The 21,348-nt window shown below is 38.5% G+C and overlaps 1 protein-coding gene across 4 annotated transcripts in view; it reads right to left on the bottom strand.

The window, feature by feature from the left end:
• Positions 1–21,348, bottom strand: part of FAR2 (fatty acyl-CoA reductase 2) — a 211,062-nt gene that overhangs the window by 107,393 nt on the left and 82,321 nt on the right. The window contains exon 1 of one of the 4 annotated variants that reach the window (XM_058441961.1): positions 18,740–18,804. The exons of the other annotated variants lie outside the window; for them this stretch is intronic. The gene's annotated coding sequence lies outside the window, so the exon portion shown is untranslated. Of the gene's footprint in view, positions 1–18,739; positions 18,805–21,348 lie in introns of those variants that run through there. 4 annotated transcript variants of the gene reach the window in all.

Here is a 21,348-nt window from a genome sequence, read left to right as displayed (position 1 = left end):
TGCTGGTTTTGCAGACAAACGCAATTCAGATACACTGGTAAGAGTTTAAGGCGATACCGAGGATGATAATGGCAATCTTGCTTCTGTATTTCTTTACCATAGGTTGAATATATGAACAGTCGGGAGCCCAGTAGTTGGTGAGGCTTGAGTTGCTCCTGGGGAAACAGTTCTCTGTACTGTCACTGTGTCACAGCACCACAGTGCTGCTCACTTCTGCTGCCTCCCAGTGACTGAATTAGGGAATTGCACTTAGTAAGTGTGGGCGTTTATGTAACTTGAAAGCATTTAAACATAACATGCCAGCTTGAGAACACAAGATTTTAGCACAAGCTTATTCACTGAGAGGACTGGGCAAACTCCCTAGTATAATGCTGTTCAGAGGGCAAAAATGGAAGTTGATTAACAATAATTTTTTTAAAGAAGCTTTTTGTTTTCATTACTACACCTCATTCGTCATTTTGAGTCACCCAGTTCTAAATGGAGTGAAGCCAAGGGAAAGGCTTCAAATACATAAACTTCCTTTCTAGCTCCTCAGAAGTCCTGAAGTCGTGTGTCACACTGGTGTGACTCCTTCGGTGTAAAGTGGCGTGATGAGCGTTAACATGGACATTCGCAAACATTTGAGGCAAGGCTCCACGTTCAGATTTAGCACCAGGAGAAGCCCACATTGCTCCCACATTTGCCATCCTCAGCTGTCACGGAATATACGGGCTGAGGTGATTTCTTTGCAGAGACTCTAGTGAGGAAAGGGGGAATTTGCTCACAGCTTCGATGCACGCACCCAGGGTGTGCTACACCCATTGGCAATTCTCTCTGGAATCAACCATTCCCTGGAGCATCTGAGGTGCTCCTGCCTCCTCAGAAATGAAAGGCAGAAAAAACAGCAAGCAGCCCAAGTCCTGCTGCTGGAATAGGCAACAGGAAACAGGAGACTCTTCGTTCTGAAGGTGTTTGCCCTGCTTTTTATTTCAAATATTGATCTGGGAAAGGAAGGGAGATTTTACATTTCATACATCTTTTAAAAAGAACTCAGCATCAAAGGAAACATTGAGAACACTGTCAGGTTGTGATAAAGTCTGCAAAAAACACCTCAGTGTGAGAGAATAAAAAAAGAAAGAAGAGAATTAGCTGGAGAGACAAGAGGAAGGAGAGGGAGAACAAACTCATTTTTTTTTCTGAAGAGAAGGGAAAAATACTGAGTAGTATATACACACTAAAACAGAAACCACGATGTACAGAATAACTAGATCATTCTAAATAAATAAGATCAATCTAAATTTACAGAAATTCCTCTTTCACTTTGTTGAGAAAGTCTTTGTAGATATCCGTCAGATACAAAATAGAAAGCCACAGCAATATTAGAAGAAGAAAAAAGATGAAGTGGAGACATGTATACATACACATTTTAGCATATGTGTACATACATACAAAAGCATCCATACGTTATATTTGTACACACACGTACATTATATGCGTAGCATGTGCATAGCTTAATCTTTCTTTAGTACACATTCAGAGTGGCACTTTCAATACTAGCTTTTAAATACACAATGAGGCCAGGTGCGGTGGCTCATGCTTGTAATCCCAGAACTTTGGGAGGCTGAGGCGGGTGGATCACTTGAGGTCAGAAGTTCGAGACCAGCCTGGTCAATATGGTGAAACCCCATCTCTACTAAAAATACAAAAACTAGCTGGATGTGGTAGTGCGTGTCTGTAATTCCAGCTACTCAGGAGGCTGAGGCAGGAGAATCACTTGAACCCAGGAGGCGGAGGCTGCAGTGAGCTGAGATCGTGCCACTGCCCTCCAGCCTGGGTCATGGAGTGAGACTCAGTCTCAAAAAAAAAGAAAAAAAAATGTGTGTATATATATATATATACACACACACACACACACAATGACATTCCTAGTGCTTTAGAGAAATGTACATATATTTTTAAGATGTATACCTTGTGCCTGTGATTAATTATAAAGTTCAGTTACCTTTTTCAATGACTTCATCTCTGGATATAGTTACTAAACGCTGCCTAACTACATTCCAGAGAGGAGTAAGAGAGCTTGAGTGCCTGGTGGGAGAGGGAATGCCCATGAAGCAACCTGGGCTGTGGATGATGAGACAAGGCAGTGAATTCACATTTTCATATTAAAAAAAAAATCCCATTTTGTGCCGTGATTTCTCTGTGTCACCCCACCCCTTCTGGGAGTGTTTGCTACACAGTTATATTGGTAGTACTATTGGAAAGTGGAGCAGTGTTGGCCATTGGAAGTCATATGGAAGGAGGAGTCCTGACAGGTAGTGAGCCAATTAGCAGGGAGAGGAAGAATTGCATGGAAGCAGGACTTCAGAGTGGGAGTTGATGGTGAAACTACAAGTTGGCCAGGAATCCCTGGAAATGCAGGTGTAAGCTTTGACTTCCAGAATGCTTGGAATCTGGCATGAGTTATGTTTTTGCTTACTAAATGGAAGGTTGACTCCAACCTGGCATTAAAATATCTGAAATTATACTATTTTGTATACACAGTGGTATGTGAATCTTATGAGCCACGCTGTCGACAGCTGGAGTCAGGAGAATATAAACATTTGTCTTTTTGATAGATAAAGAGATTTTGGAAGCTCTTGGAATGATGGAAGATGTGAAGGCTAGAAAACTGGGGCAGCAGATACCATCTCAAACATAGGATAAAAGTAATATGGGAAGTAAGAGCCAGATGACTGGATAGTGGTTCTCTGAAAAGGACTAATATGGGGGCAAAGAATACCTAAATCATCTTTCTGTTTTAAAACATGGAAAGCTATCTGTCCTTCTTGTGTAGCAACAATAAATAAAATACATCAATAAGATTTCTGTCATTAATAAAGTCAGAGGATGTATATTAATCATCTACTTAGAAGAATTTTCAAAACCTGAGTTCATATATATATAGGATTTGCCAGATTTTAAATTATTATTACATTGTTGAAGGATAATATTTCTCTGCCTTTGCACTTTGAAAAAATATAAAATCTCTGGTTATGATGACTTTGGGGGACATTTGTTTTGTGGCTTTCCAGCATTTTCCTCTACTGGTCATCACCTCACATCATCTCTTCCCATGTGGTAGTCTTTTGGGGGCTGTTACTCAAGATGCTCTGCCCTCTTAGCCAAGGGATCGAATTTTTAACTTTGAGTAAAAGGACACAAAGTTTTGTACACACACACACACACACACACACACACACACACAGTTGATTCATTTAGCTGTGGCACATTGGCCAGATAATCTAGTCAATTAATACTTTTCTAGATACAAAAAACAGGACTTTGATAGCTCTTAGGAAATGGAAAGGGTTTCCTGCCCCTTCTCACGCTAGTTCTCTAGCCATTCCATTGATTTCGTGGCTATCCCCTTTACTTCCAGTAAATTCCCTATTTGTTTAGTTTGCTAAGGAAGGTAGAATTCTAAGATGAACCCTAGTGACTCACTCCGCTCACTCCGTGTGTAATCCTCTCTCCTTGTGGACAGGCAGGTCCTATAACTTGCTTCTAACAACAATACAGCAAAGCTGATGGACCATACTTCCCTGAGTGTTACCTATTATGTCAAAAATGAAGAGATTTCACAAATGCAATTAAGGTCCTTAACTGTCTTTAAGTAATTTAAAGGGGAGATTGTCTTTGGCTGGCCTGACCTAATCAGGTGACCCCTTCAAAATAAGTGACAGGTTTTCTGAAGAAAGAGACTATTTTACTGGCTTTGAAGAAGCAAGCTTCCATGACTTCTACAACTAACGGAAGCATGGAAACTGTGAGATCATAATTACATGTTATTTTAAGCCACTAAAGTTTGGGTCGTTTGTTATAAAACAATAAAACATTTGTTATAAAACAATATATGACCCAACATTTGGGTCATTTGTTATAAAACAATAGAAAACTAATACAGTTTCCTTAGTTGGCTTATTTTGCTTTCAGTCAAACGATAAAATGTGGGATCTCTGGAAAAGTTCCTTAGTTGAAATATATAAAGCTATTTTGATCAATAAGCAACAAAATTAGTTATATTTTTCTCGGGATTAAATGTCACAAATGTTGGTTTTTACTTATGTACAGTTTAGCATAAGTAAAATAGCCCTTCCCTCACTATGATCAGCTAAACTAGCTGTTTCCAAACATTTTGTCTCAGGATTTCTGTACACTCTTAAAATGTATTAAGTACCCTCAAAGAGCTTTTATGCAGTTCCAGCCACCAGTATTTAGCATGTTAGAAAATAAAACTGAGATATTTTAAAAATATTTATTTTTTAAAACATTGATAAACTTATTGAATGTTAAAATAAATAACGTGTTTTCCAAGATAAAATACATATATATATATATAGAGAAAACTGGCACTGTTCTATATTTTTGCAAATATCTTTAATTTGATATCTTAGTGTTAAATTAATTTAACGTCTTCATTGAAACAATTAGATTTCCATATCTGTTTCTGTATTCAGTGTGTTGCTCTATATTGTTTGGGTTGAATGCAGGAAAAAAATCTGGCCTTACGCATATATGTAGTGGGAAAAGGGAGAAGTATTTTAAAAAGCCTTTTTTAGATAATTGTGGATATTCTCCTTTGATATTATACCCAAAACTTGGCAAATTGTGGTTTCTTAAACTGCAGTGCAATGTAGAATCTAAAACCATATCAGTGAACTTTTCATATTCTGTTACATTAAAATCCACTGGCCTATCTTGCTCATTAGATGAATATTTTACCCATGCATAATGTTTTAACATCATGCATTGGTCACTTGGAAAATAATGGTACCCTGAGTTATGCAGCTCTTCCAAATATTGACACATCTCATTATGTAATATAAAAAATGATATTTTTTAACACCATCACCAATCTCATCTTTTAAATGTTGGAAAGATGTCAGATTCACAGTGACTGACTGAAGTCCTCCAAAACTGTAATTTTCATTTGAAAATTCAAAGTTTATCATTGGCAAAAATGCTGTCAGTTATTTTCCTAAGTGACAGGTTCGCATACTTTATTTTGAGAAAATGTCTGCCAAATACCCAGATCTGAACAACAATAGTTTGTTTACCAGTCATTCTGTCAGATAAAAAATGATATTCCATGAAAAGATTCACCTGGTTCAGCTGACAGCTCAATCACACAAGTGTTTTCTTTGAGACAACCATCCTACTTAGGAATGCAGCAGCAGTTCTTAATATATACTTTCTATTTCATCACACAAAATATTAAAGACATGTGCACAAGGGCTGAAATCTATTTTCAAATACTCCTTCAAGGACATCTTAAGTAAAACCAGCAATTTTGCTTTTTTAACTCTCAGTGCCTGATAAAGAATACAATTACTGCTGTCCCAATTCATGGTATTTTGACCCACCATTGCTTTTGCACCAGTAGTGAAAATATCAACACAGTAAAAAAGGCAAATAATACCTTGATATTTTTATGAAAATGGTTTTGATCCTGTAGACCCTGGAAAGTGCCTTAGGTACCTCCAAAAGTCCGCAGACCACACTTCAAGAACTGCTGATCTAAACTATCACTTGAGGGCAGTATTCCAATCACTTTGCACCTAACTCAAGGGGAATCTAATAATGTGTTTCAGTTTGGGTGTAGAACTCATTAGATATTTTCAAGCTGAAAAAAATATTTTCAAGCTGATACTGTTTATAAGCATGGAAGTCCTTATCTTTAACTGATTACACAAATTTGCCAAAATAAGGCAGGAAAAAAGTTTCTTTATATTTTAGGTTGGGCTAGTGATGATCAAGAATTAGAAATATCTTCTATAATGACCAAGCCACCTTGCTTTAACTAGCTAGTTAACGATGACAACACAGCTTCACTTTAATGGGGTTGATGCTCTGTTGCTGTGGTTTTCTTATATTTCAAAATTTTAGGCATTTTCAATTTCCTGTCCCACAAACAAGATACTAAGGCCCATAGTTACCAAAGGAAATGATATAATTTTGCTCTGTTTCCCCACCCAAATCTCATCTGGAATTGTCATCCCCATTATAGGAGGGACCTATAATCCCCACACCAAGGGAGGGAAGTGATTGGATTATGGAGTAGTTTCCCTCATGCTGTTCTCATGGTAGTGAGTGAATTCTCATGAGATCTGATGGTTTTATAAATAGTAGTTTTTCCTGCACTATCACTCTCTTTCTCTCCCACCTGCTGCCAGGTAAGATGTGCCTGCTTCCCCTTCCACCATGATTGTAAGTGCCCTGAGGCCTCCCCAGCCATGCGGAACCATGAGTCAATCAAACCTCTTTCCTTTATAAATTACCCAGTCTTGGGTATTTCTTTATAGCAGTGTGAAAATGGACTAATGAACCAGGATCCTTCCTTTGCTCAGCCATGTCCTGGTTCCTCCTTTGGCTTAGGGTGTAATTTGCTGCTTCAAACGGTTGAGGGTAATTCTTGCCGAACATTAAAGTTTAGTAACGAAAGTACATCTGTTTCTACTAGCCATGTCTCTTAATTGGCAGATTTATTCTACAAAAGAAGATTTCCTATTATTTTGTTTTGTTTTTATTGACACATAACTGTGCATTTTTATAGGGTATGGTGTGATAGTTCTATATATGTATACAATATATAACGATCAAATCAGGGTTTTCAGCATTTCCATCACCTCTTACATTTATCATTTCTTTGCAGTGAGAACATTCAAAGTACTCCCTTCTAGCTATTTTGGAACATGCAATACAATATTGTTAATCATACTCACCCTACTGTGCAATAGAACACCAGAACTCATTCCTCGTAAGTGTAACTTTGTACCTGTTAACCAGTCTCTCCCTATTTCTTCCTCCCTCCTCCCCTAGGTTTTGTATTTTTTAATTCAACCTAGAGTTTACTGAAATTATTGGAAAAGCAATATGGTAGTGACCAGCAGCACCTTATTTTCTGACAAAAGTCTAACTCTTATCTCATTTGCTCCCATCACTCACTACATTCTTTTCCCCAGAGCTGGGCACAGCCTCAAATAAAGCACAATGTCTGTGCACTGTAGGTGATCAGTAATGCTGGTGGAACTGACGACATGGGCCAGGGCACACTCTAAAAAAGATAACATGCAGTGAAAAGTTCTTGCATGGCTTATAGGTTTACCACAAGAGAAAAAAGCCCAACCATTGGTAAATCTATATTTGCTATAGATTTATCTTCTTGCCATGGCTTGGAATCCTCAATGTGCCTCTTTATTGTCCACTCACTTCAGGACTTATTATGGGAAGTGCTCACTAATAGCCAATTTTCAAGTGAATGAAACTGTGGAGAAATACCAAGAGATACTTAAGAGGATTTTTCTACAACACACAAAGCTGCTAAAATTGCAACCCCAGCATGGACTGCAGTGAAAATACGATGGGGTTTTCTAATTGGCACTTATCAAATCCCAGCTATTGTTTGGAATGTCATTCTGCCTAGAAACAGGGTCTTTATTTTCATTCTAGTACATTAATCATACCCAGTTTTTCTATGAACATCTTTCCCACTGCTAAACACTATAGAATGACTCATTCGGGCCTTCATTCAACAAGTATTTATTAAGTACCCATTATGTAGCCAGCAAGGGGCGATAGTGAATAAGAAGGATGTGATCTCTGCTTTGTAAAATGGAAATAACGGTTGCTATGAGGACTAAATGAGTCAATACAAGTACAACACTTAGATCAAACTTGGCACATAGTAAACATACATAAGTGTTGTTTTTATTGTTCAGTTCACATTCAATGAGAGAAACATACCCTCTCCAAGATATTGCAATAAAATGTGATATATGCGTGATGAATAATTACAATTGCTAAGGTGAGTAATTGAAATAAATAATAAATAAAATACATAAGCTATGAGGACACCTTGGATGGGCATTTAACAGATAATGAAGGCAGAATCATTAAATGGTTTTCTGAGGAGAGAGTATCTGAACTGCATTTGACAGGATAAGTAGGCACTACCGTAGGCAGAGATAATAGCTGTAATCATGAGCTGTACCACAAAGGGATGAGTTTTATCCTTAAGGTTAAGAGTACCACTGAAGAACTTTGAGGAGGGAAGTGACATGAACAGATCTGCAATTTAGAAAGTTGATCCAGTTGCAGTGTGGAGAGTGAATTAGACAAATAGCAACTCAAAGCAGGGGAACTGGATAACAGACTATGTGTAGTAATTTAACAGAGAAATATAGAGAGCCTGAATCAAAATATAGCTGTGAAAAGGGTGAAAGAAGGGACAGAAATTTAATATGAAGAAGGCAAAAACATCAGGACTTTATGACTACTGGATGTAGAAGGTGAGGCTGAAGAGGGATGACTTCCTGGTTTCTGGTTAAGATAAGTACATAGGTGCTGATGATATTGACTAGGAAAGGGGAAAAAAGAGAACTATTGGGTCTGCTGGAAAAGATTATGAGAGAAGCTTTATGCAGAATTTCTGTTGCTTTTGCATATCTAATAAAGCAACTAGATATTCCAACAAGCTTGGGTTGGAAATTCTAGTTTGGAGGGTCAGCACACCAGTGGTAACTCCAATCATGGGACTAGATGAGTTCATTCAGTGGTGTCATACCAATATTTAAGAGACAGATCGAAGAGGAACAGCCTACAAGGAGCATGAGAAAGATTGAACATAGAGGAGAAAGCAAGGACACTGAAGACAAATGAGATTTCTCATCAGTGTCAAATGGGGCAGAAGAACTAAGTAAAATAAGAATAGGGCAATGTCCATCAGTTTCAACAACTGGGACATAATTAGCAGTCATTGAAGGAGGAGCTTCATTGAACGGGGGAGGGCAGAAATTAGACTGCAGTCAGTAAGAGTGAAAGCAAGTGAAGCTGTGGAAGCTCTATAACAGGATAACTTGTTCCAGAAGCCTAGCTCTGGAGGGAAGAAGGAGATAGAACGGCCAGAGGAGGTTTGTTTATTTTTATGCTTTGAAATATGAGAAAGCCTTAAATGTACTTTACATTGATCTAAAAACAAAATTAATAATGAAGAATAGGCTCTTCATACAGTAAAGAGTTAGAAGCATTGATTAGCAAGAAGAGAAACATGCGAATGCAATCCAGAGCCAAGTTCAAGCATTAACCTCTGACACAAGGAGAGACATCTACTAATTTGGTGTAAATACAAATAAATGCATGCAGGCAAGGAAGTTGACAGATGGTACAATTTATCCCTGGGAGCTCTGGATAGATTTCTTGTATTATGGCTCCTATATTCTTTTGAGATAGCAATGGATGTCATGTGCTGAAAATGGTATGAAATTTGTGGGTTAGAGGGCTTGAGGAGGATAGTGAAGAGTGAAGGAGTGAGGACTGTGAAAAGGAGATGACCAGGGCAGACAGAAGTATTAAGATTCACAGTCTATCCAAAAATTGGAGATCATTATTGGCATCAATCTGCATGAGCATGTAATCTTCCACAGGTGTGCCTGGTGTGCATAATCAGGTGCAGAGAAGCTGGACATTGGAGTCCTTCCAAAGTTTGGATTCTGGAGGTAAAATAGGGATGGTAGCAAGAAAATTGAGTGTATAGTTTAAGAAAATGGTTTAGGAGAATGATTAAAAATTATGTCACCTGGGCCAGTTAGAAATGGACTTGAAGCCAGGAGGGGACTGATAGATTGAGAGAAAATGAACAAGGGCAAGAGACTGGAGCACTGAATAACGTCAGAGAATAAGTATGGTGCTCATAACACAGAAAGCTCTTTTCAGAAGCAGATCATTGTTTGAGAATGAGATACTGAAATTCAGGATTCCAGAGTTGAAGCAACTCCGGGTGACAAGTTCCATAGTGTGGCCAAGGGAAAAATTTTCCCATGAAGAGTGGGAAGGGCACTGTGTGTGTATGTGTGTGTGTGTGTGTGTGTGTGTGTTTATTGGGTCACCTGAATCAATGTGGCAGGATTTGCAATGAAGAGGAAGATAGGGTCTCAGGTGCCAAAACTATGAAAGACTATACAGAGAAATAACCGTGATGTTGACGGATGATAGTGATGCTAAGCAGACTAATAATCAGATGGCCTGACCAAAAAAGATGGCTGGAGGTATGATGTTGAGGATGCAAGAAAATGCTGAACACCCTCTTGACAATGAAAAAGAAGGAACAACCTCTATTTGAGATAGCTATAGTGGGAAGTCATGTCCTAATGGATAGTCAATTTTCAGTTAAGGTAAGGAGGTTAAAGATCTAAGGGACTTCCAAGAGCATGATGGAAAGATTAGAAGGAAGGGAGGCAATGGGGTGAATATAACATGAGCAAAGGAAGAAAATTAAAAAAGGATGTGAAGATGCAAGTGGGGGAAGGACAGATGACTAAAGACGTTTGTAATTTGGATATTGGCCAAGGGTGCAAAGGATGTGAGACAGGAAAGAACTAGGATAAAGCTGTTTCAGGGTCAATGCAGACCTCAGGAGGTGTTAGATGCTGACAATATGCACAGGCTGAGGCCTTTGCTCTAGTTTTCAAGGGGAAAGTTGGTGAGAAAATGTCTCTCAAGAAATGTTAGTCTAGGATTGCTACCAAATAGTTCAATCTTGGGACCCTCATCTTATATTGGAAACTGCACTTGTCCTCTCCTAGGGATCAATTGCACAATCCAAATTCTGTCCTTGAGAGACTCCCAACCCCTTTGAGATATGCTCTTTTTCAATTTCATAGGCCATAATATCATGCTTATCTATTCTCCAAACATTTGAAAGTTTACATTGCAAAAGTTTCAGGATGTGCATCTAACTGTGCCCAGTGTTCCCACAAATACTATCCTGTCGCAATCTCTCTTATATGACAGTGAGATTCTTGATGGTGAGGATTGTTTCTTTTTTGTTTCTGTATCCCCAGAACTTCAGGATGTCCACAGTGCATGGTAGGTGTACATTATGTTTGCCAAATGAATGAAGCATACAAATAAATATACTAGTATCTGTATGCATCATTTTCAACAGAGGGAAAAGCTGTTCCTCTTCGTACAGAAGGCCTATGCCCCCACTTGCATTTGAATTCCATTCTCTCCAGTCTTCTCAGAGAGCTACATGATTGACTATCCTTTCCCTCTTTCATGTATCAATCTTCCCTATGTTTCAGAATGTCTCTCACAAATTAATGTCTCCTGCCTTGATCTTACCTCTGCATTTCAGACCATGATGGGTGCACAATTGCTTACTGACATTTCTACTTGGATGTTACTTAGGCATCTTAATCTTATGACCTTTCCCCAGTCCTATTCCAGTTTTTCCTGTCTCTATGAATGAAATCACTGCCCATCTTATTGTACAAGCCAGAAATCTGAGTCACCTTTGACACTTCCCTCTCTTTCACCTCCATATTGACCCATTATGGAGTCCTGGCATTTGCCTCCTGAATATCTTCTAATCTTCTGCCTGGTCACATCTACCACCACCACATGACCTAAGCCACCACAATGTCTTGTCTGGACTATTGTATTTCCTAACAAGTTTTCCTGCATCCACTCTTACTCCTATCAATCCCCAACTCCAAACTCTTTGCCAGACTGCAGCCAGTCCCAGTTTGGAACTCTTAATCTCATACCCCAAACTCATGGATTCCTGTTGCTTTTAGGATGAGGGCTGAAATCTCCCAAGTGCTCCCCAAGGCCAGTGTAGTCTGACCCCAGCCTGTCTCTCCAGCACATTGGACAGCATGGTCTCCTATGCTTGCTTTGGTCAGATATTGACTTCTATAAGTTCATCAAATATGACAAACTCTACCCACCACAGTACTTGGGATATCTAAAAGGCATCTCTGACTTTACCTGACTCAAAACAAACTCCTGAACTACCCCTCACAGTCTCTTCCCTTCACCATTCTCCCTATCTCAGTGAATAAAAGCTCTATTCTATGAGTTCTTTAATCCAAAGATGTTGAGGCCACCCTTGACTCTCTTTTTCTCACACTCAATTTCCATTCCTTTGGCAAATCCCATCAGCTCTACCTTCAAAGTATATCCAACTACATCTCTGATCACATCTCACCATCTCTGCTTGTACCAAACTGGTCCAAACCATTATTGTAAAAGCCTCTAAGTGCTTCTTGCTGCCCTCACCTTTGCAGCACTAACAGTCTATTTTTCATATGTCAGACCCGATTATCCACTTCTTTGCTAAAACTCTCCAAGGGTTGCCTGGCTCACATGCAAGGCACTGGACAATTTGGCCCCATGACCTCTCTGATTGCATTTCCTATCACTGCTCCTTTTCACCCTCCCACCACAACACATACTCAGACACAGTGCTGTCTGTTCCCAGAACATGCCCAAGGATGCTCTACTGCAGCTGTCAGCCCTCACTCCTCCCCATACCCAGAGGCCTCCCTCACTCACAGTTGCATGATCTGCTGCCTCAGCTGAAAGGCTGATCCCTGTAATACCCACCTCACCTGCACACTCTGGACTCCTGTTCAGCTCATCCTTTCCATTCCTTCACAGCACTTAACACCACCTGATGTAGTTTACGTCATCTGTTTATAGTTTATCTGTCATCTGTTTATTCAGATGACATCTGTTTATGTCATCTGTTTATTCAGTCATCTGTTTATAGTCTGTTTTTCCTTCAACTAAAACATAAGCTCTCTGTGGGCAAGGAATTTGTTTTGTTCACTGCTGTATCCTCAGCACCAGCACAGTGCCTGAAGTTGTTGAAAGGCAGCAGGAAGAATGAATGCCGTTCCCTTTACCTAGAATGTTCTCCAGCTCTTCTGCGTTTTATCAGCTCCCAGTCATCCTTCAGATGTCAGTCTAAGAGTCACTTCCACAGAGAAGCTTTCCCTGACCTTCAATATTCTGTCTAATCTGTCATTTAAGCCCTTTCCACATAGTCTTTCTCTGTGACCACTTACCACAGTTGTAATTTTATGCTTATCTGTATGATACAATTGATTACGATTATTCTCTTACTGGACTTTAAACTCCATGAGGGCAGGAGTTTTAATTCATCTATCTGCTTTTGCTCATCATGGTTTCCTCTGAAAGTAGTGCAGAGCCCAGCATTTGGTAGACAATAAAGATTCCTTGAGTAAATGAAAAAATGGAGTGAATTAATAAATAAATGAGTTAATCCAGTAACAAATAGATTTGGTCTTTTTTTTTCTTTAGTTTCTTTTTTTAAAACAGACCTAAGCTTACAATTCTTTGAGTTTCTGACTTCTTTATGTCGCCAACCAATTTATTTTTGTTCCTCAACACCACTTTTCATTTTATTTTCTTTAAATTGAGAGATTAAGTTGTCAGCAGGTAGGTCATGAATTTAAAGCAGGAGTGCTAGAATAATGATTCCCATCTCAGTCACCTGCAGAGCTTGTTTAACAATCAGACTTCCAAGCCTCACGCCTCAGTTTTTCGTAAGGATCTATTAAAAAAGACCAGATAACTTTCAGGAGCCTCATACCTTATCTTATGTTGTTTCTTTATCCTTAGAAGAATTAAAAGGAGACCATAACTCAGAAATACATCAATTATCAAACAACAGGTGAACTGCAAATTGAAGCTCAGCTTGCCATACTCAGCGGGGAAGACAGGCTTTAGAATACACTCTTTCTTGCATTAAAATGCTTTTAAAAACAACCATTGTTGACCTAACTGCAAAGAATGTCAAAACTGAGTAACTACAGGAAGAACATTGCTGGGTTTCTGCACTTGAAGAAAACGAAAAACAAAAAGGCCCCCAAAACTTTAAGTCTCCATGTTTTTCTTCTGCTCAAGATAAAGACATTTTTGGCTGGGCACGGCGACTCATGCCTGTAATCCCAGCACTTTAGGAGGGCGAGGCCAGAGGATCGCTTGAGGTCAGGAGTTCAAGACCAGCCTGGCCAACATGGCGAAACCTCTTCTCTACTGAAAACACAAAAATTAGCCAGGCATGGTGGCGGGCGCCTGTGGTCCCAGCTACTCAGGAGTATGAGGTGGGAGAATGGCTTGAACCCAGGAGACAGAGACTGCAGTGAGCCGAGACTGCGCCACTGCACTCCAACCTGGCTGATAGAGCCAGACTCGACTGTAAAAACAAACAAACAAACAAGACATTCTTTCCTGAGTTTCACCCTAAAATACAGAAGGTCAGTAAGGGACATCTGTACTTCAGAGATGATTAAGATCTGACAGAATATGATGAGAACAAATTTGAATGAATCATTACAAAAATAATCTTATGCCAAGTTTTCTAAATGAAGTTTTAAAAATAATAAAATACTTAAAAATAATAACTTGTTTAAAATTTAAATCGTTAAAGTGACTTTAATTCTAAGAGAGAGAGTGCCATTTTCCAGATGAAAAAACAGAGGTATCACCCCAATATTGTAAAATAAAAAATCCTGACTTTTTTGTTGTTGTTGTTCATTTGTTTCATTTGGAAACAAAGCAACCAACATCAAACGTTGCAATGTAGGACTATTAGAACATTTTGCTGAGGAGAAGGTAAATTGATTAGTAAAGATAATGAAGTTTGAAGAACCTACTTCTTTTTTTTTTTTTCCTTTTTTAAATTATACTTTAAGTTCCCTAGAACTTGTACATGTGCACAATATGCAGGTTTGTTACATATGTATACATGTGCCATGTTGGTGTGCTCATCATTTACATTAGGTATATCTCCTAATGCTATCCCTCCCCCCTACCTCCACCCCACGACAGACCCCAGTGTGTGATGTTCCCCTTCCTGTGTCCGAGTGCTCTCATTAGAACTTACTTCTTAAAAGGAGAAAAATGGAAGCCAGTTTTTTTTTTTGACCTTAGCAAAGTATACCAATGAAATGTGCAGTTTTTGGTAAGTATTTTGGTTCTAGTGTTGTCTAAAACAGGGAAGGCTTTAATTACCCTAAGAAACTAAATGCAACAAAAAAATTCTTAGGAGAAAAAATTTTTCCTGCAGTCAAGAGAATGCTGCTTTTACAGACATTTTCTTATCTCTTATTTCAGTATTCTTGAAAAATTGATTGATTAATAAGGCAATTCTGTCTAGGTAAAACTGCCTGGAGACAATCAGTTGTTATATTCCTGTGTACAGGGCAAAATGATAAAAAGGATAATGCAGGAAACCTTGGGGCAAGTACTGTAAATTACCGAGTATCTGGTCGATGGAGAAGCAATTATGAAAGAAAAGGGACCTACTTCTTCCTCACAACTGAAATCACCCATTCATTGTTATTGACCCTAAGAAAGATGAAAGGGAGGAATGCCTGTTGTTAGGAGTCAAAGAGATAATAAGAAACCATTGAATCAGGAATAGGGGATGACCTATTATTTGTTTATATTGAGAATGTTTTGTTTCAGATACGTTGATTGTAATGTTTCTATTTTCTCTCATTTAAATTCCTTCTCACAATGTTCTAATAACTTCTTTTAAAATTGCTAATCAAAATGCCTTAAATAAAATGTTTTACCAGCTCTCGGCACCAAAGGGGTCAAATCTGGTGACAAACACCAGAATCATAAACATAACAATTATAGGAACATAAGGTGCCCTGCAGAAAACGGAGCATCTCCACACTCTAAGAAATCTCTCATTCCTCCCAAAGATAGAAAAAATAATGCCCTTAAAAAGGGGGAAAGTGACATTTGTTTTACATTTTATTTTCTAATCCCATTATTTTTTAAAAGATCTAAGTAAAGTAAGTCTTCTAAAAGTATAATATTCCACCTTCTTCCTTCTCACTGTGTTTTATGTAATGTTCCACCAGGTTATGCTTACCATCTTACAAATGGCTCTACGTTTTGCTCTAAAAGAATTCAGTGGTGAATTCTTTTTGTGTAATACCATTACACACACACAAAATGTGTAACACATTGGTAAACATTGTGTAATACCAATTCTTTTTGTGTAATATCATTACACAAAAAAAACATGGTTAGAGGAATTTAGAGACAACATAGGCTCCAAACCAGGATGGGACTAGGACTAAAGTGATTTCAAGGTGGAATGAAAAAAGTACAAAAATTAAATATCTAAACTCTCTGATAAGATGGGCAGAAGGTCATAAAACATATGACCACCCCACAAGACTCAATCAAATGTATTAGAATTTCATTTTGGAAGCGATTCACCATCATAAAAAAAGTTTGTGTTTCCCATAGTTTGAAAGAAACTCTTACAATTTAAACCTTTTTTTCTCCCCAGAGCAAATCTGCATATGAATTTTTGCTGTTTAACTGCTTAGAGGTACTTTATTGACAAAGATCTTGTCCCAGTGCTTTGTGAGCCTTCACTATTAAATGAAAAGTACAAGAGTTTAAATCTGAAGACAATTCTCACATCCTATGTTATTAATAAATAAAGCACGAACACAGCCTGGGCTGCAGGTGTGAAGAAGGAAGCCTTCTAATTCTCCTTGCTCACAATTGTTTTACTCTGAGGCAAATACAATCATAAACTAAACTATATAATAGAACCGGAATGATATCTAACTTTTCAGTGCAAATATCATCCAACAAAGTAGATAAGAATCACTAACATTTATTGGGCACTTACTATGTTGCAGACAATGTCCCACACATCATGCAATTATTTTTTCATATAATCTTTACAATAACTCCATGAGGTAACATATAAAAACGCTCAGGGCAGAGAGCTTAAGTAATTTGTGCAAGTCTGATTGACATCTGATTGCTGGGAGAAAGAGCAAGAACTGTCACCCAGGATCTCTATCTCCAGAGCCATGTAGTCTCCTTTCCTGTATGAAACTAGTAAGATATTCCTGGCTAGGTATTCGCTAGGGTAAAGAGCATGCACTTTCACCTTCACATGTGTGTTATTTCCAAACCATAATACTTTGTTTGGAAATAAGGAAAGCTGCAATCATTTTTGAAATTGAAAACAGGTGAGGCTTTGTGAAGGTGCACTAATGTGATAAGCAAAGCTGTGGCAGCTCCAGTGGAGAGAGAAAATCATTCTCTTCATTAACCTTTGCTGCTTGTTTATTTTGGAATTTCCACATAAGCATTTGCCCCATTGTCTTAGGGCAGCCGAAAGGCTAGGGTTCTGTATGAGTTCTAATCCTTCCTTGAGATGTACTCTGACTAGAAATAGTATTACAGAGCTTATTCCAGAGCACCTTCATCCAATTTTCCCATTGGAAAAAAATATGCAAATTTCTAGAGCATTATGTAATTGGTACTGTCTTGTAACTGTAAGCTTTGATCAACAACAACAACAACAATAATAATATAGTAATAGTAACAACAATAGCTAACAGTTTTTGTGTCAGGCCTTCTGCTAGGGGCTTCACATGTATTATCCCACTTAACCTTTACAATAATCTTAAAAGGCAGACCACATTATTACAGATAAGACAACTGAGGCTCAAAGAAGTTAAACAAATTCTCAAAATGTTCTTTATTTACAAAGTTAACTAACTGCTTTTCATATTATTTATTTATTTATTTATTGAGACAGGGTCTCACTCTGCCACCCAGATTGGAGTACAGTGGCACCATTACAGGTCACTGGAGCCTCGACCTCCCAGGCTCAAGTGATCCTCCCACCTCAGTCTCCCAAGTAGCTAGGACTACGGGAGTGCACCACCACACCTGGCTAATTCTTTTACTTTTTGCAGAGATGGCAGCTTGCTATATTGCCCAGGCTGGTCTCGAACTCGTGGCCTCAAGCAATCTACCTGTCTTGGCCTCCCAAGATGTTAGGATTACAGGTCTGAGTCACCACACTCGGCTCTAACTACTTGTGAATTCATGTTATTTTTATATATCCCTTTGCCTCAAGGAAGGATACAAGGCAATTAATATTCACTTGGGAACTCTTCAGCTGTTCCATATAATATTTCATACATATTTCATATTATTGCAGTAATTCCATTTGCAATTTAAATACACTGTTATCTTTTTAAAACATTACATATGTCTAATAAGTCACTGCTTTGGTATGTATAGAATTTGAACATGTCCCATAGAGAAGCCAGATGAAGAAAAAGAAACAGGTAAAATGTTTATGGAATGAAGGCCCTGTTCCAATTCGCCCATACCCAGCAGAATAGAACCATCGGCCTTCTGAGTACTTTGAAGTTGATGAGTTAATGAAAAACAAAAGGCAAAAATCTATAGTCAGGGACAAGCTGGAATGTATAATCTCTGCTGTAAGTATAAAAATTAAGTTTTGTGTTTTAATTGATTTTCCTAGGCAAATTCAATAAAATGATCAAATGCAATTAAAGTATCATATTCTTCCTTGGAGCTCTCAAGTTCCCTGCGACTTTAATCTACGTTTGAATCCTATATGAAAACCCTTAGACTATAAATATGCACGAGGTGTGCCAAAGTGACACTTGGTGATACAGAAACTTACTGCAGAATTGAATTTCAGAGACTGGAAACAACTATCTTCCTCCATCCATCCTTCCAACCCCCTCAACCCCAAAAAGTTCAGCATTTCATTTCACGCATTCATAGTGAACTTTGTCAGTTTTTCTTCACTCAAATGCTTAAATAACTTGCAACAATTATTTGGCTTGAACTTCACAGCACAAGGTGAACCAAGTACTTATTTTTAACCAATGTAGGCCAGATTTCTTGATTCTACTTCACAGAAAATTAGTCATCGATTTCTTAGGATAAATGAGTTCTGCTGAGCTATGGTGCAGACCACGGAAAAGTGTAAATGAGGTAAAAAGACCAGTCTCTCACCCTAAGATTCATTCAGTTTGTCACTCCTATGAATAACGTTAGCAACAGCTGAGACTGCATTTGTTGCTTGGTTTTCCCTTACCTTTTTTTGTCTAGTTTCTCTGGCTTCAGGTTTCTCTATGACCAGAAGGTAGGAATACGAGCTGAGCAGACAATGTAGCAGAAAAATTTAAATTACTTCTAAAGAGCAATGAGAGGGGCTCTCACAGTATCCCAAGACCAGCAGCTTTTCAGAAGAACCTTCAGAAGAATGGTTCATCACACTATTATATCCCCATGCCTGAAGTCCAGCTCACCCCAAGCTGAATTGAAAGGCTCTGTGGGCTGAGCTTACCATGGACAACTGCAATCATCTTTGTATTGTGAAATGCAAATAATGCGTTCTAGTCCTAAAATGTTGTCACTGCAGCCCTCAGCATGACAGAGTTTGAGAAACGTAATTTGGTTATCTCTTTGGTGATCAGAAATAGAGTATCGAGTCCTTTTGTTAATTCATTCGATCAGCCATTTATCCAACAACAAAAATTATTGATGACCTGCTAAATACTGCACTATGTTTTAGAGATTAAAAGTGCTGAAGATGAAGAATATGACACAGTATATGGACTTCCACAAATGAATGTCATCCCACTTCTCCTGCCTACCTTCCAGTTTTATGTGTTTGCTCAGAGAAAGGAAGGAGAAGAGATTTACAGAAGTAGGAATGCACTGTAGTAAACACATCATCTCAAAAGTTATAGTGCTAGGTTCCAATCACAAACCTGACATAGCATAATTGAGTAACTTCAGACAAGCTTTGAAACTGCTATGTGTCTCAGTTTCTCTGTCTGTAATCCTGGGATGGTGCTAGTAATAGTACTTCCCTATAGACTGTTAGTAATACCTCCCAATAGACTGTTGGGAAGACTAAAAGGATTAAACCATGCAAATGATTCGGGACAGTACCTGGCAAATATTAAGCACAATATAAATACTACAAATATTTTCATTACCCTCTGAGTTTAATCAGATTTCCTAGAATTCATTTGGACCAAATTGTCAGTGTGTGTGCAATTCTGCTAGATAATTTTGTTCTTATGAAGACAGCTGGCGTCAGTTTCCTATACTGTCATTATGAGTAATGATGGAGCTTATTTTCCAGGTCTAGAAAACTTGTAAAGTACATATAGCATTCTAAATTGGTCCTTATTAGTGGGTGAATTCAAATTTGAAAGATTAACAAAGACAAAGACTTCCTCTTTGACCCAACTGTAGTCAGGCTCCTCTTCTGAACTAAGCCTTGACATTGACCTCCTGAGCCCTGCTTTAGCAAAGAATCCTATTAAGCCAGTTTATTGAGAATTCTCCTCACTCTTGATATCTAGAGTGATATCAAGGTGTCCCATGGAGAATCCAGATGAAGAAAAAGAAACAGGTAAGATATCACTCTAGATATCAAGAGTGAGGAGAATTCCTCTCCTCCCACCCCTTCCTTGATACCTTAAGCAAGTTCCTCTTAGTAACTGTCCATTTTCTCTCCTACTCTAAATGCCCACTTGTCCCTATTTGTATTTGGAGTTGAATTCACTCTCTCTCCCCTGGTGCAATAGTCTTGACCCCTATTGCAATAGTCTTGAATAAAATCTTTCTTGACATTTAAAAAATGTGTTTGAATAATTTCTCTTTAACAATCAAAACAATGAAACATCACTATGATTGAAACATGAGTAAGTCTCTACATAAGGCAATGGGGACAAGTTCAAATAGATTGGAAGAGCATGTAATGCTCAGACACTGATATTTTTATAACAGTGAGTGATGAATGTGAAGAGTGGTCGATCATAAAAGAAAATTTGGGCCAGGCACAGTGGCTCATGCCTGTAATCCTAGCACTTTGGGAGGCCGAGGCGGGCAGATCACTCGAGGTCGGGAGTTCGAAACCAGCTTCCCCAACATGGTGAAACCTGTCTCTACTAAAAATACAAAAAAATTAGCTGGGTGTAGTAGTGGGCACCTGTAATCCCAGCTACTTGGGAGGCTGAGACAGGAGAATTGCTTGAACCCAGGAGGCGGAGGTTGCAGTGAGCCAAGATCATGCCACTGCACTCCAGTCTGGGTGACAGAGCGAGACTCTGTCTTGAAAAAAAAAGCAAGTTTGGAAAATTTGAAGCAATTCTCTGAGCAGCATCTGTGATTGTATTTCCTATTAAAAACAAAAGGTTTAAAGTCAACTCAGGATGACCCTAAAGCGAGCTCATTTTCTAAAATTGGTGGTAATAATAATGATGTATCATTCTTAGGTATATAGCATCATGCCTGGCTGCAGGATTAAATTGGGGGAGAAAACTGGCTTTGAGATAGACCATTTAGTAGGAAATAAAGTGTCTAAAATAATTTGACCAACTGGAAAGACAAAAGAGAAATCGAATAGATGGGGGTATTTTAAGTAGTTAAATTTCATTCAGTCTGAATATGTGTGTACAAGAAGGAATTAATAGTTATGATATTTGCATTTTCCAATTGAAAACAATCCTTTAGTTTTCCAAATATATCAGTCAGATTCCAGAAACCCTAACTGGGAGACAGGGAAGAGGTTATGTTACAGTAGGTAGCTGGTCAGGCATGAGCAGGGTGGGAAAAGGCTCCCCGCCCCCACCAGGAATGTCAGGCAACCATCAGATGATGGTCAGGTGATTACTACACTTTCTCTAA

This window comes from Hylobates moloch, unplaced genomic scaffold (assembly GCF_009828535.3).
Source record: "Hylobates moloch isolate HMO894 unplaced genomic scaffold, HMol_V3 SCAFFOLD_8, whole genome shotgun sequence".
Taxonomy (NCBI): domain Eukaryota; kingdom Metazoa; phylum Chordata; class Mammalia; order Primates; family Hylobatidae; genus Hylobates; species Hylobates moloch.
The sequence above is the reverse complement of the archived record's forward strand: the minus strand, read 5'-3'. Positions and strand labels throughout refer to the sequence as shown.